This window comes from Cucurbita pepo, chromosome 16 (genome assembly GCF_057944985.1).
Source record: "Cucurbita pepo subsp. pepo isolate OVF chromosome 16, ASM5794498v1, whole genome shotgun sequence".
Classification (NCBI taxonomy): domain Eukaryota; kingdom Viridiplantae; phylum Streptophyta; class Magnoliopsida; order Cucurbitales; family Cucurbitaceae; genus Cucurbita; species Cucurbita pepo.
The window spans coordinates 8,532,858-8,547,692 of record NC_141813.1 but is presented as its reverse complement, the minus strand read 5'-3'; the positions used below and the strand labels follow the sequence as shown (position 1 = coordinate 8,547,692).

The 14,835-nt window shown below is 39.1% G+C and overlaps 2 non-coding genes across 2 annotated transcripts; one reads left to right on the top strand and one right to left on the bottom strand.

The window, feature by feature from the left end:
• Nucleotides 1–8,656: 8,656 nt before the first annotated feature.
• Nucleotides 8,657–8,740, bottom strand: TRNAL-CAA (transfer RNA leucine (anticodon CAA)). Its single transcript has one exon. It is a non-coding gene; the product is annotated as a tRNA-Leu (tRNA).
• A 458-nt stretch (nt 8,741–9,198) lies between these two features.
• Nucleotides 9,199–9,275, top strand: TRNAK-CUU (transfer RNA lysine (anticodon CUU)). Its single transcript has one exon. It is a non-coding gene; the product is annotated as a tRNA-Lys (tRNA).
• The last annotated feature ends 5,560 nt before the right edge of the window (nt 9,276–14,835 follow it).

The following is a 14,835-nucleotide window of genomic DNA, read 5'->3' as shown; positions in this document are numbered from 1 at the left end:
CTTTTAGCTTATAACATTGATTTCTTTAAAATTGTTTTCAACGCATTTATTTGCTCCTGTTTTCTAAATTTTTTTTTTTAAACGTGACCCGTGTCGTGAGCATACACCAATATTGTCTGCAAAGTTTGAATTTAACACGATTGACTTATTTTCTGGGCTAGAACAAGTGTCGCACAATCGCTATCCCACTGTCGTAAGAGTGCGATTGTGCCACAAAGCGCGTGTAATTGTGCGTAATACTCATTTAGGCACGTGTGGTAGCTCCAAAGGCAATCTGGATGATTGTTATGTATATTAAAAAAATTATCGAAATAACCCTAGGGTGAGAATTTATGATGCATTTTGAAGTTAATGCTTTCAGTTGTGCTATAATGGAGGAATGGACATTGTGACTAGTTGCTCTAGTTATTTATGGATGCTGATCACGATGATGGTCTGATAGCCAGGCACTGAAATATTGAACACCTATGAGGAGAAGGTGAACCACTGGGACTGGCGGTACGTGAGCTCGAAGAAGAGGTGTCGAATTGCATGCCATCAACGCGGATGAAACGAAATCTTTCGCCAAACAAGAGAAGAACTCGTGCTAGCTGAAGGAAATGTAGGAAGAGATGATGTCCATCATTGACAACAAGACGTGGAGTCTGGAGGATATGCCGCCAAGACATCGAGCCATAGGGCTCAAATGGGTGTTCAAGCTGAAGCGTCATGAAGAGGGAGAAGTTGTAAAGCACAAGACCCGTCTGGTGGCAAAGGGCTACGTCCAGAAGCAAGGGGTGGACTTTGAAGAGGTGTTCGCGCCGGTGGTAGGGTTGGAATCCGTCCGCCTATTGTTGGCGATCACGGACATCACTCCTGGGAAGTCCACCACATGGACGTGAAGTTCGCTTTCCTCAACGGAGAGCTGAAGGAGACCGTCTACGTCTGACAACCACCTGGCTTCATCGATAATGACACCCCGGCAAGGTACTGCACCTGCACAAGGTGCTCTACCGGTTTCGACAAGCACCACGAGCCTGGAACAAAAAGCTCGACAGTACCCTGTTGTCGCTCAAGTTCAAGCGTTGAGCCTCTTTGCATGGGATGTAGACGTGCGACCACGACAAGAAGCGATTGATCATGGGAGTGTAAGTCGATGATCTCATAATCACTTGAGGCGACATGGAAGTTCTTAGAAGATTCAAGAGGGAGATGTCAAAGACCTTCAAGATAAGCGACCTTGGCGTGCTTAGCTACTACCTCGGCATCGAAGTGCAGCAGAGTACTACCGGCATCACCATCTGTCAAGGTGCGTATGCGAAGAAGCTACTAGACACAGTTGCGCAGGCAAACAGTAACCTTACAAGGATGCCAATGGAGGCCCGTCTCCAGCTAAGGAAAGCCGGCACTACGCTGGCGGTGACACCACCAATTATCGCAGCATCGTCGGGAGTCTGCGCTATCTGGTAAACACATGCCCTAACCTTGCCTATTCCATTGGATATGTGAGTAGGTTTATGAAAGCACCAACGGAGGAGGATCTTGTAGCTGTTAAGCACATCTTGCGCTATGTGGCCAGAACTAGAGACTGGGGTGTGAGATACTGGGAGAGGAAGAAAGAAGCTTGAGCTGGTCGGCTATAGTGATAGTGACATGGCCGGTGACGTTGATGATCATAAGAGCACCCATGGGATGATTTACTTCATCTCAGGTGGCGTGATCTGCTGGCAATCAATTAAATAGAAGGTAGTTGCTTTGTCTTCTTGCAAAGCAGAGTACATTGTCGCTACGACGGCGGCCACATAGGGGGTCTGGCTTGCACGGTTGTTGGAGGAGCTGATCGGAAAAGAAGGCGATCCACCAATACTATACGTGGACAACAAGGATACGATCTCCCTGATCAAAAACCCAGTTTTGCACAACCGGAGCAAGCACATAGAGATCAGATTCCACTAAATTTGGGAGTGTGCAGATCGGGGACTTGAGATCTTCACCAAGTGTCTGACGCGAGTGAAATTTGAGGACTATGATCAAAGATCGGAGTTCAATCAATAAGGTAGATATACCATAGGTTTTAGTAGAAGATTGTTAAATAAAGTCGGTGTAAAGAACTTCGAGTGGCAAAAATTCAATTGGCCACTCCGGCCATTTTTAGAGGGTAGAGTGGTGCAAATTCATTTGGCCACTTTTGCCATTTTTAGTCCATGTTTGTTATTTAAGTATTGCAATCAAACAAGGAACAAATGTACTAGTTTTAGCAACAACAGAATTCAAGGTTTTTGCTCGCTTGCACCTTCAGTTATTTTCTTCCTCTTCTCACTGGCGGTGAGCTGCTCAGTCAAAAGACTGTAGATGTCATCGATGATGACATGTGTGGATTTGTTGGTGTTGCTCTAGGGGCATTTTCTAGGTCTGTTGCATCTCTGTTGGAAAATAAACTTAAATGTTTTTTTTTGTTTTTTTTTTAATTTAGTCTAAACTATTTAATTATGAGGGCATAATTATCTCAGGTAGGGAGAGCAAATAGGGGAGAAATTTACCGAAGGGAAAGTAAATGGGTGAAAAAAAAAATAGTGGGTAGTTAAAGCCAAATTTGCCTCAGGAAATGCTATAAAAAAGCCTCATGTGTTCAAGGTAATAGTGCAGAGAGAAATAACAACAAGAAAGAGAAGAAAAATATTTACTGTCTGAGTGTGTAATAACCTCTTGAGAATTTCTTTGTCTCCTTGTCTCTCTCTCCCTTGCGACACCTCCTTTCTTAAAGTTTCGTGAGAATTATCTAACGAGTTAGATTCAGAGCAAGCGTTTTATTTCGAGGTTGGTATCGGAGCAACTTTAGCTTACTTCATCAAATTAATATCAGGGCGATTTCAATTCTAACAAATTGGTATCAGAGCAGCGTTAGTTGGCATTAGAGCTGCGTTCAATTTCTACAATCTCCCTCTTCTTCTAGAGTAATGAACTCTGTAACAGTCTGCTTGTTATCGCCAACGCTGCACCAATCCCACTTCTTATCTTCTTTGAATACGACATCTCTACTTACATGAATTTCTTAATGTTGCGGATCATATAATCAGTGTGCCTTGGTTCCATCCTCTACGCCAAAGTACACCATCTTTTGGCTTCTATTATCAAGCCTTGTTATATATGGTTTTGTAGTCTTAACATATGTTGTACAACCAAAGAATCTTAGGTACTCAAAGTGAGGTGTCTTGTCGAACCATGCTTCTTAGGAGATGCAAGCTTCTAGCGCCTCTGTCAGTAGACGATTTATAAGATAAACCGCATGTCGTATCGCCTCGCCCCAGAAAATCGCTAGGACTTGCATGCTCTTGAGTAAGCTTCTTGTAGTGTTCATTATGATGCGATTTCTTTGGTAGACTACACCATCTTGTTGTAGAGTGTACAGAGTAGTGAGTTGACGTTTGATACCTTCCTCCATTTGAGAAGTTTTGGGATAAGAACTCGCCATCTCGGTTAGTGCCAAAGGTTTTCAACTTCTGATCATACCCATTTTCAACGAATCTTTTGAATTTTTTGAACATAGATTTTCCTTTTTCTTTGAGCATGTACACCACATCCAACAACTATAATCGTCGACAAGTAAAAGAAAATACTTATTACCCCCAATGATGATGAGGTGATCGGACAACACAAATCTGCATGAACCAGTTGCAGTATCGCTCAATACAGAAGCTTGTTTGAGTTGGGAACAACTGTCTTGCTTCTTTGCAGACTAGGAAACATTCACATAGCTTGTTTGGATGTATGATCTTAGGTGGCCCCGTAGCCATCTTTTTCTCTCCCATCATTTTGAGCGTCTGAAAGTTCACGTGCCTAAGTCTTGCATGTCATAGCCAAGCTGGGTCTGCAAATTTGATCAGTAGAGAGGTGGGTTGGTTGGTCTCCAATAGTATCCTGTATAAGCGGTTATGCGATCGTTTTACCTACATCAACAAGGTTCCATTTCTATCGAACATCTTGAGGGACGAGCTAGCTAACTCCACTCTGCTTCCTTCTTCCGTCCTCTGACCAAGACAGATAATGTTACTCTTCAAGTTTGGGATATAGTACACATTGATCAGTAAACATTGGTCACCATTCTTGCACTGAAATAAGGTGGATCATTTGCCTTAGATCAGTATAATTGATCCATCGCCAAACTTCACATTTCCAATAACTTCTCATCAAGCTCCTTGAACTTTGTTCGATCTCCGGTCAAGTGGTTGCTTGCTTCATTGTCAAGGTACCACATGTCCGTCTCCACTCAATCTTCTCCTTTTGTGAGAAGGTTCACCATAACCTTCTCTTCGTTGAGCATCAGCAGGTTAGGCATCTTCTTGACTAACATCAGTATGGGCTCTTAATCTTAGTAAGTGTGAGGTTTCCCTCCACATCGAGCTTCTTCTTGCGGCACTCTACTGCATAGTGCCCATATTTAACACAAGAGTAACACTTGATCATACTATTGTCCTTCTAAGGGATGAAATTATCGTGGGTTTGTGAGCTATTGTCACGACCTCCTCTGCCACCACATCTGCATCCATGTCTACGACCACGCCGATGACCTTGTTTTTCTTGTTATGGCTACCACATCCCTTTGTACTTGAAAAAGAAGAGTCAACCACATCATTCCTTTTCATCTGTGCGAGCCACTCTACGTATGTGAGTAAGAAGTGTTTCTTCTTCTTTTTGTCTTCATAACCAAAAATTGTCTCCTCATGGACCTTAAGACGAACAAAAACCTTCTCAACTAACATGTTCTTAAGGTCGTCGAATTGCTCGATGGAGGTAACAATTTGCATGAATCTTAGGGGAATAGCTCGACGGAACTTCTTGACTACGAAGATCGATCGATAAGATAAGGAACTTCTTGGAGGTAATAAATTCTATCTCTATAAGATGAGATGTTTTCTATCTATTAAAAAAATAGATGATAGATTGTATGTCAAATAGCGACTCTGTGTACCAAATATTAACATATTGATACACATTCAATTTTTATTGAGACAAGAACGATACTCTTATTTGTTGTATTCAGTTCATAATATTTATTTAGGCTAGACTAAAAAAGTATTTTTTATATTCAAAACCCATTAGAAGGAAGGGACATTAGAAATCATATAGAAATGTTAGTCTTGAAGGCCCTAAAAATGCTAAGGTGTATTTGTATAACAACTTGATAGCATTGGATATAACATGCACCTAAGGCACGTCCCTAACTCAACAAACTCTTTTGATACAAATATGTTACTATACATTAACAATGTTTACTATTAAAGTTTAACTATTACCCTTTACGAATAACATATATTTAACCTATCAATATAATCATATGAGAAGTGATCTAGTGCCTTTATCAGCAACACGATTCTACGTGATCTCTTGCCCTTTGAGACAAATTCATATTAATCATTATTTAACTAACCCTTAAAAGAACCTATATTATAACTTGGTTACGAAGCCTATAACCATGAATCATAGCTAAGATACTTTAACTATAAACTTCAATTAACTTTATACAAACCCTTTGCAATTTAACATGCCTTGACACGTCAAATTCGTCATTTCAACCATATAACAGATATAAATTAAATATCAATTCGTAAAAGTGTTTAATCTATAAGCAATACTTTAATGGAGAAATCCAAATAGTTATGGCAAATCTAAGTTTGATTCAAGCTATTTTCCTCTTTTAAAATTTTCAAAATCTTTCAATTAGTTTCTAAAATAAACAATTATAATAATTGCATTTAACTCAAAAAATGGTAAAATAAAGATGTCAAAGTGAATCAAAATAGATAAAAATAGTCCAACTGATCGGATTCAATTCAACCAACAACACTGGTTATTCAACCTTCATTTTCACAAATGGATGTTGAGGTGTCATTTTCCTTCAATTTCCATTTTACATATCATCAAGCTAGATTCTATCCTTAGTTGATGCCTTCACCAAAAGTATAGTGCTCATCTAGATGAATTTAATGAGATAATAATCAAGAAAAATCATTAACTCTAAGAGTAGAATTTTTTGGAGTACATTTTAGAAGATAAAAATAACCTAAAATTATTTTTGTTAGACTAAAACCCTAACCAGAATTAATTTTTCTAATTTTTCTAAGTGAAATTTTATTAAGTGTCTTAAAAGGCTGAATAAAAAATGTTTTACAAATTCTTAAGAACTCAAGAAGAATATAAAAGAAAATAGTCAAAAATAAAAAATACTATTGAAATTGTGAATAAAGAAAATAGTAAAAAAATAAAAAATACTATTGAAATTTTTAATTCACATTCTTTCCCTTCTTAATCTTTATTCTTTCCCTTCTTAATCTTTATGATTGTTTCAAAAATCCATTTTAAATATTTTTTTTAGAAAACCTAAAAAGTAGCCATCTCCCTTCAACAAAAAATTTTGTCTCCCCATGTCAATGAAAAAAAAAAGGAAAGAGCTAGGCTTGTTTAGAGTAGGGCACAAGAGCTAAACTTGTTTCACATGACCTAGGTCACTATATTTGTAGTAGACCGAGCATTCTAGGATCGTGAGCGATAATTAGTTACGTAGACCTTTGTGCTCCCAGAAATTGGATTAGCCTTAAAAAGCGATGTATAAATATGAGATGTGATTTAAACTACCTAGATACACTAAAAACCATGTAAATCTCCACTACGCCTAAGAAAATTTAAGACAGCTTACAAGTCCATTAATAGGGTGAACAATGTCACTAAAGCCCGACCACCTCGAACCTCGTAGTGCGCCAACCTCTTCACTATTGTGACAATGCAAGCTGACTAATTTTGAGGAATTAAAATTTAGTTCACCCTAGAGATGAGATACACGGTCCAGTAGATCTGCATTGAAAAAATTAGTTCACAATAATATGAGTTGTCAGAAGTGGTATATGAAACCACACCCTCTTACGAGGACCAAAACTTGAGTCTAGCGACTTAGACCACTCGGCCATCCTGACTGCTTATTGTGAGATCTCACATTGGTTTGAGAGGGGAATGAAGCATTCCTTATAAGGGTGTGTAAACGTCTCTCTAGTAGATGCGTTTTAAAATTGTGAGGCTGACGACGATACGTAACAGACTAAAATAGGCAATATCCGCTAGCTATTGGAGAGAGGAACGAAACAATTCTTTTGAGGGTGCGGAAACCTCTTCCTAATAGACACGTTTCAAAACTGTGAGGCTGATGAAAATACCTAATGGGCCAAAATGAACAATGTCTACTAGCACTGAGCTTGGATTTTGACAAATGATATTAGAGCTAGTCACCGGACGATGTGCCAGTGAGGACGCTAGGCCCTCAGAAGGGGTGGATTGTGAGATCCCACGTCTACTGGAGAGGGGAAGAAACATTTCTTACAAGGGTTTGAAAACCGATCCCTAGTACATGCGGTTTAAAACCGTGAGGCTGACGGCCATACGTAACGAATGAAAGCGGACAATATCAACTAGTGGTGGGCTTGAATTGTGACAAGTGATTGCTTGGAATAGCTTAGTTGGTTAGAGTGAACAACAAGGTCAAAGGTTCAAGCCCTCCTTTGCATCCTTCTAGCATAAATTTAAATTAACTTGGGTTTGTGACATTGTAAGATGGTACTTTTTCCATGACTACGAAATACTTATCATTTATAAACTAATACGAAATACTTATCATTTGATAAACTAAATATATATAGTTGTCAGAAATGGGATATAAACCCATGCCCTCGAGGACAATAATATGAGACTCGCACCTTAGACCATTAGGTCATAAAAAATTAATCCACTTTGGCTCGCATTTTTCCTCACAATAATATAGGGATAGATATCAGCAGTGAGAATTGAACCCACGCCCTCTTACGAGGGCTAGAAATTGAGTTTGGCGCCTTACACCACTCAGTCATCCTGATTGCTAATGGTGTGTGCCTTGATTGGTTTGAGAGGGGAGTTCAGTATTCCGTATATGGTGTGTAAATGTCTCCATAGTAGACGCATTTTAAAATTATGAGGCTAACGACGATACGTAACGGATTAAAATAGCTAATATCTACTAATTATTGGGGAGAGAAAAGAAACAATCCTAATAAGCGCTGAAACCAGTCTCTAATAGGCGCGTTTTAAAACTGTGAGGCTGATGGCAATACCTAACGGAAAAAAATGGACAATGTCTGCTAGTTGTGCGCTTGGACATTTACGAATGATATCAGAGCTAGTCAGCAGGCGATGCGCCAGTGAGGACGCTTGGCCCACAGAATGGTTGCTTTGTAAGAACCCACACCGACTGGAGAGGTGAAGAAACATGTCTTACAAGGGTCTGAAAACTTCTCCTTAGTAGATGCGGTTTAAAACCATGAGGATGACAGCGATACGTAACGAACGAGAGGGAACAATATCAACTAATGATGGTCTTGGATTGTAACAAATTGTTGGAGGTTCAAGACCTCCTTCAAGCGAAGTCGAACGAAGCATGTTTTGACACTTTTTAAAAAGCATTGGAGAGTCAAGTTAAATCCACCATGGTAGGAAGAATGATATTATTTCATGATATACAATGATACGTTCAACCACCACTAGTAGATTTTATCCACTTTGTCTCGCGTTTTGCCTCACAATAATATGAGAGTTCAACGACTCAGATGTCAGGTTCTACGTTCTACTTTCTCGCGTTTTGCCTCACAATAATATGAGATGTCAGAAGTGGGATTTGAACCCACACCCTCTTACGAGGACCAAAACTTGAGTCTGGCGCCTTAGACCACTTGACTATCCTGAGTGCTAATGGTGTGTTCCTGGATTGGTTTGAGAGGGGAGTTCAACATTCCGTATATGGTGTGTAAATGTCTCCATAGTAGACGCATTTTTGGAGAGGAACGAAACAATCCTAATAAGCGGCGAAAACCTCTCTCTAATAGGCGCGTTTTAAAACTGTGAGGCTGATGGCAATACCTAACGGGAAAAAATGGACAATGTCTGCTAGTTGTATGCTTGGACTTTTACGAATGATATCAGAGCTAGTCACCAGGCGATGCGCCAGTGAGGACGCTTTGCCCACAGAATGGTTGCTTTGTGAGAACCCACATTGATTGGAGAGGTGAAGAAACATCTCTTACAAGGGTCTGAAAACTTCTCCTTAGTAGATGCGGTTTAAAACCATGAGTGTGACAGCGATACGTAACGAACGAGAGTAGACAATATCAACTAATGATCGTCTTGGATTGTAACAAATTGTTGGCTGGAATAGCTTAGTTGGTTAAAGCATGTGGCCCTTAACCACAAGGTTGGAGGTTCAAGCCGCCATCCTTCTAGCGAAGTTGAACGAAGAATGGGTGTTGGTGCTCCCCTTTAATATATATATTTTATATATTTTCAATCAAGAAAGAATATTCTTTACCGAGTGAAAGAATTTTATATGCTTTCCCGAGGTCTGAAATGACCAACAAGAGAGGAGCAGACCAACAAAATAGGGAGAAGGAGTCATGACAGAAATGACATGAATTTCATATGCTTTCTCGAGTAAGGTCAGAAATGACCAACAAAATAGGGAGAGGAGGAGTCATGACAGAAATTATTGGGTTTCATGTCCTAAAACTCATGACAGAAATTATTGGGTTTCATGTCCTAAAACTCATAGTTTGTAAACAAAAACATATTCTATTTTCAATAAAGTTATTATTGTTGTTTATTCATTAAAGATTGTTATTGAATAAAGTGAACTTTACGATCATTAATCTAAATCTAATAAACTAAGAACACTCTGGCTATAGTATGATTACTTGAACTATATGTAGAGAGATAAGAGTGGATCAAGTTCAAGTATATAGTCAAAATGATCTATAGTATAAGGATAAGGCTGAGTACCTTATTCTGGGGACACTATGGATGCGGCCCACTTTTGTATATGATATAAACAATGTGATCACTAAATTGTACATGTGGAGACATGTGAGTGGGGGCATCCTATGCAATGAGTATTGCATAAGATCGGACTATGAAGAAAACCACTCTCACTTTATAATGTCGTTTACTGTTGAGACTGATTTTCTTTTCATTCGATAATCTAGGTAACTCGGTTTTAATCCTGAGCTAACCATGAACTTCTGTTTATTCGGAATTATCCTTAGATTTACATGGGTGAGAGTGGCTCTAGTTCGCCAACTCAATAGGCCTCCCATTTCAGGGGTAAGACTGGTTGAATGGCTGCGGACGTGGGGTGCAAGATGGAATTCACTCCTACCCACTTTTAGGGATAGAAGAAAGGTAGTTCCCTTAAGCATTGACTCCAGGTCTTGAACAAGGGGCCCCACCCTCTCATTGGCTTGAGAGGGATTCGGTTTACTGGTTGGACCACAAACCAATTGTTCATTAGAGGATCAGTGAGATATAAGGAACAAGAAGTAACTTTAGGGGTAAAACGGTAATTGACCCAGCTCTAGTTACGAACAACCTGTGAAGGATCGACTTACTAATCATGGTTATATCAAATAGACAAAAATATATCTATAGTAAGGGGAGTGCAACTACTAGGCTATAGTGGAGTGTCCTAGTAGTTAACGAATGTTGGTTAACAAGGTTAATGAGTTTAGCCGGTTAATCTTGGATCGTTGGAGCCCATGATCTATAGGTCCATTAGGTCCCTCTGCTAGCTCATATCGGACTAAACCATAGAACAGTGTGACGAGTGAGTTCGAAGTGTTCGAATTCAAATTAGGAAATATGCCTACATATATACGATATATTTAACCGCATTTTTGTTTTATTTACGAATTAAACAAAAGGAGAGAATCGAAGATATTTAAATAAGATTTAAATATCTTAATCAATTATGTGTCGGAATTGATTGGGATTGGCGTTTGAATTAATATTAAATATTAATTAAATAGTTTAATTAATCATTTAATGTTACTTTAATTTGAAATTCATTATTCAAATTAATTGTTGAATTAAAATGAAGAAAGTCAAAATGTTGACTTCATTTAATGGAAAAATCCATGTTAGTGGAATTTTGAGGTGTCAAAATTTGGTTTAACCAAACTTGCATGCTCGCCAAATAAACCCCACAAGTTTGAGTGGAATTTTGAGTGTCAAAATTTGGTTAACTCAAACATGCATGCTTGCCACATAATCCCAAACATTTGAGTGGAATTTTAAGTGTCAAAATTTGGTGATCTCAAATTTGCATGAACATGCAAACATGACTCTTTAAATAGAGTGATCATGGTACATGGAAGGTCTTCTTCTTCTTGGTCAAAAACCTTGAGAAAAACCTCTCACAAACACTCTCTTCATATATACAAAATCCCTCCCAAGTTTAGTCACTCACCGGATTCCACAATCCCGTTCTAAGGCCGGAGGATAGTGGAGAAGACACTAGTGGTGGTTCGAAACCGGTTCGTGGGGAAAAAGAAGTTTGAACTACAAAAGGTTAGTATTCAAACTCATTAAGTTTTAATACTTTTGAACATGCTAGTTATTTACTATAATTGATGTTCTAAAAGTGCCTAAGATCTAAATTGCTTCCGCATGTGTTATATTAACACCATCATAAATGACATGAATTTCATATGCTTTCCCGAATAAGGTCAGAAATGACCAACAAAATAGGGAGAGGAGGAGTCATGAATATCAGGAGGTGTCATGAATTTTATATGCTTTCCGTCTGAAAGGTCAGAAATGACCAACAAAATAGGGAGAGGAGGAGTCATGAATTTCATATGCTTTCCGTCTGAAAGGTCAGAAATGACCAACAAAATAGGGAACAAAATTGAAATGCTTTCCGTCTGAAAGGTCAGAAATCATATGCTTTCTGTCTGAAAGGTCAGAAATGACCAACGAAATAGGGAACAAAATAGAAATGCTTTCCGTCTGAAAGGTCAGAAATCATATGCTTTCCGTCTCAAAGGTCAGAAATTACCAACAAAATAGAAATGTTTTCGGTCTGAAAGGTCAGAAATGACCAACAAAATAGGGAACAAAATAGGGAGAGGAGTCAGAAAGGTCAGAAATGACCAACAAAATAGGGAGAGGAGTCGGAAAGGTCAGAAATGACCATATGCTTTCCGTCTGAAAGGTCAGAAATGACCAACAAAATAGGGAATATGCTTTCCGTTTGAAAGGTCAGAAATGACCAAGAAAATAGAGAGAGACAAAATAGGGAGAGGACGAGTCATGAATTTCATATGCTTTCCGTCTGAAAGGTCAGAAATGACCAACAAAATAGGGAGTGGAGTCAGAAAGGTTCAACAAAATAGGGAGTGGAGTCAGAAAGGTCAGAAATGACCATATGCTTTCCGTCTGAAAGGTCAGAAATTACCAACAAAATAGAGAGAGACAAAATAGGGAGAGAAGGAGTCATGAATTTCATATGCTTTTCGTCTGAAAGGTCAGAAATCACCAACAAAATAGGGAGAGGAGTCAGAAAGGTAAAAAATGACCAACAAAATAGGGAGAGGAGTCAGAACGGTCAGAAATGACCAACAAAATAGGGAGAGGAGTCAGAACGGTCAGAAATGACCAACAAAATAGGGAGAGGAGTCAGAACGGTCAGAAATGACCAACAAAATAGGGAGAGGAGTCAGAACGGTCAGAAATGACCAACAAAATAGGGAGAGGGGTCAGAAAGTTAAGAGATGACCAACAAAATAGGGAGAGGAGTCAGAAAGGTCAGAAATGATCAACAAAATAGGGAGAGGAGTCATGAATAAGACAGAAATCACAACAAAAATGACACCGACCAGACCAACAAAATAGGGAGAGAGGAGTCAGAAAGGTTAGAAATGACCAACAAAATAGGGAGAGGAGTCATGAATAAGACATAAATCACAACAGAAATGACACTTACCAGACCAACAAAATAGGGAGAGACTGAAATGACACTGACCTGATACTGACAAGACCAACAAAATAGGGAGAGGAGTCATGAATAAGACAGAAATCACAACAGAAATGACACTGACCAGACCAACAAAATAGGGAGAGGAGTCATGAATGAATTTCATATGCTTTCCGTCTGAAAGACAGAAATGACACTGACCAACAATTTCATATCCGTCTGCAACAAAATAGGGAGAGGAGTCATATCCGTCTGCAACAAAATAGGGAGAGGAGTCACAGGGAGAGGAGTCATTAAATGCAACAAAATAGGGAGAGGAGTCATTAAATGACACTAACCAACAAAATAGGGAGAGGAGTCATGAATGATTCAGACAGAAATGACACATTAAATGACACTTACCAACCAACAAAATAGGGAGTCATGACCAACAAAATAGGGAGAGGAGCAGAGGAGTCATGAATTTCTTCACAACAGAAATGACACACCAAAATAGGTTGAGGAGTTAGACCAACAAAATAGGGAGAGGAGTCATGAATTTCATCCCAACAAAATAGGGAGAGGAGTCAAGGGAGAGGAGTCATGAATTTCATCCCAACAAAATAGGGAGAGGAGTCATAAATTTCATCACAACAGAGATGACACTGACCAACAAAATAGGAAGAGGAGTCGGACCAACAAAATAGTGAGAGAAGTCATGAATTTCATCACAATAGAAATGACACAACAAAAGAGGGAGAGGAGTCAGACCAACAAAATAGGGAGAGGAGTCATGAATTTCATCACAACAGAAATGACACAACAAATAGGGAGAGGAGTCAGACCAACAAAATAGGGAGAGGAGTCATGAATTTCATCACAAAGAAATGACACAGAGAGTCAATAAGGAAAAACTCAACATGAATTTCATATGCTTTCCCGAGTGAAGGTCAGCAATGACCAACAAAATAGGTAGAGGACCAACATTTCATATGCTTTCCCGAGTGAAGGTCAGAAATGACCAACAAAATAGGGAGAGGAGTCATGAATTTCATATGCTTTCCCGTCTGAAAGACAGAAATCACAACAGAAATGACACAGAGAGTCAATAGAGAAAAACTCAACATGAACTCAACATGAATTTCATATGCTTTCCCGAGTGAAGGTTAGAAATGACCAACAAAATAGGGAGAGGACCAACAAAATAGGGAGAGGAGTCAACCATCATGAATTTCATATGCTTTCCCGTCTGAAAGACAGAAATCACAACAGATCCGAATGAAGGTTAGAAAGACCAACAAAATAGGGAGAAAATAGGGAGAGGAGTCAACCGAATTTCATATGCTTTCCCGAGTGAAGGTCAGAAAATAGGGAGAGGACCAACAAAATAGGGAGAGGAGTCAACCATCATAAATTTCATATGCTTTCCCGTCTGAAAGACAGAAATCACAACAGACCCGAATGAAGGTCAGAAAGACCAACAAAATAGGGAGAAAATAGGGAGAGGAGTCAACCGAATTTCATATGCTTTCCCGAGTGAAGGTCAGAAAATAGGGAGAGGACCAACAAAATAGGGAGAGGAGTCAACCATCATAAATTTCATATGCTTTCCCGTCTGAAAGACAGAAATCACAACAGACCCGAATGAAGGTCAGAAAGACCAACAAAATAGGGAGAAAATAGGGAGAGGAGTCAACCGAATTTCATATGCTTTCCCGAGTGAAGGTCAGAAAATAGGGAGTGGAGTCAACCATCATGAATTTCATATGCTTTCCCATCTGAAAGACTGAAAAGACAGAAATCACAACAGACCCGAGTGAAGGTCAGAAATGACCAACAAAATAGGGAGAGGAGTCAACCATCATGAATTTCATATGCTTTCCCATCTGAAAGACAGAAATCACAACAGAAATGACATAGAGAGTCAATAGGGAAAAACTCAACATGAATTTCATATGCTTTCGCTAGTGAAGGTCAGAAATGACCAACAAAATAAGGAGAGGAGTCAACGATCATGAATTTCATATGCTTCGAGTGAAGGTCATAAATGACAGAAATCA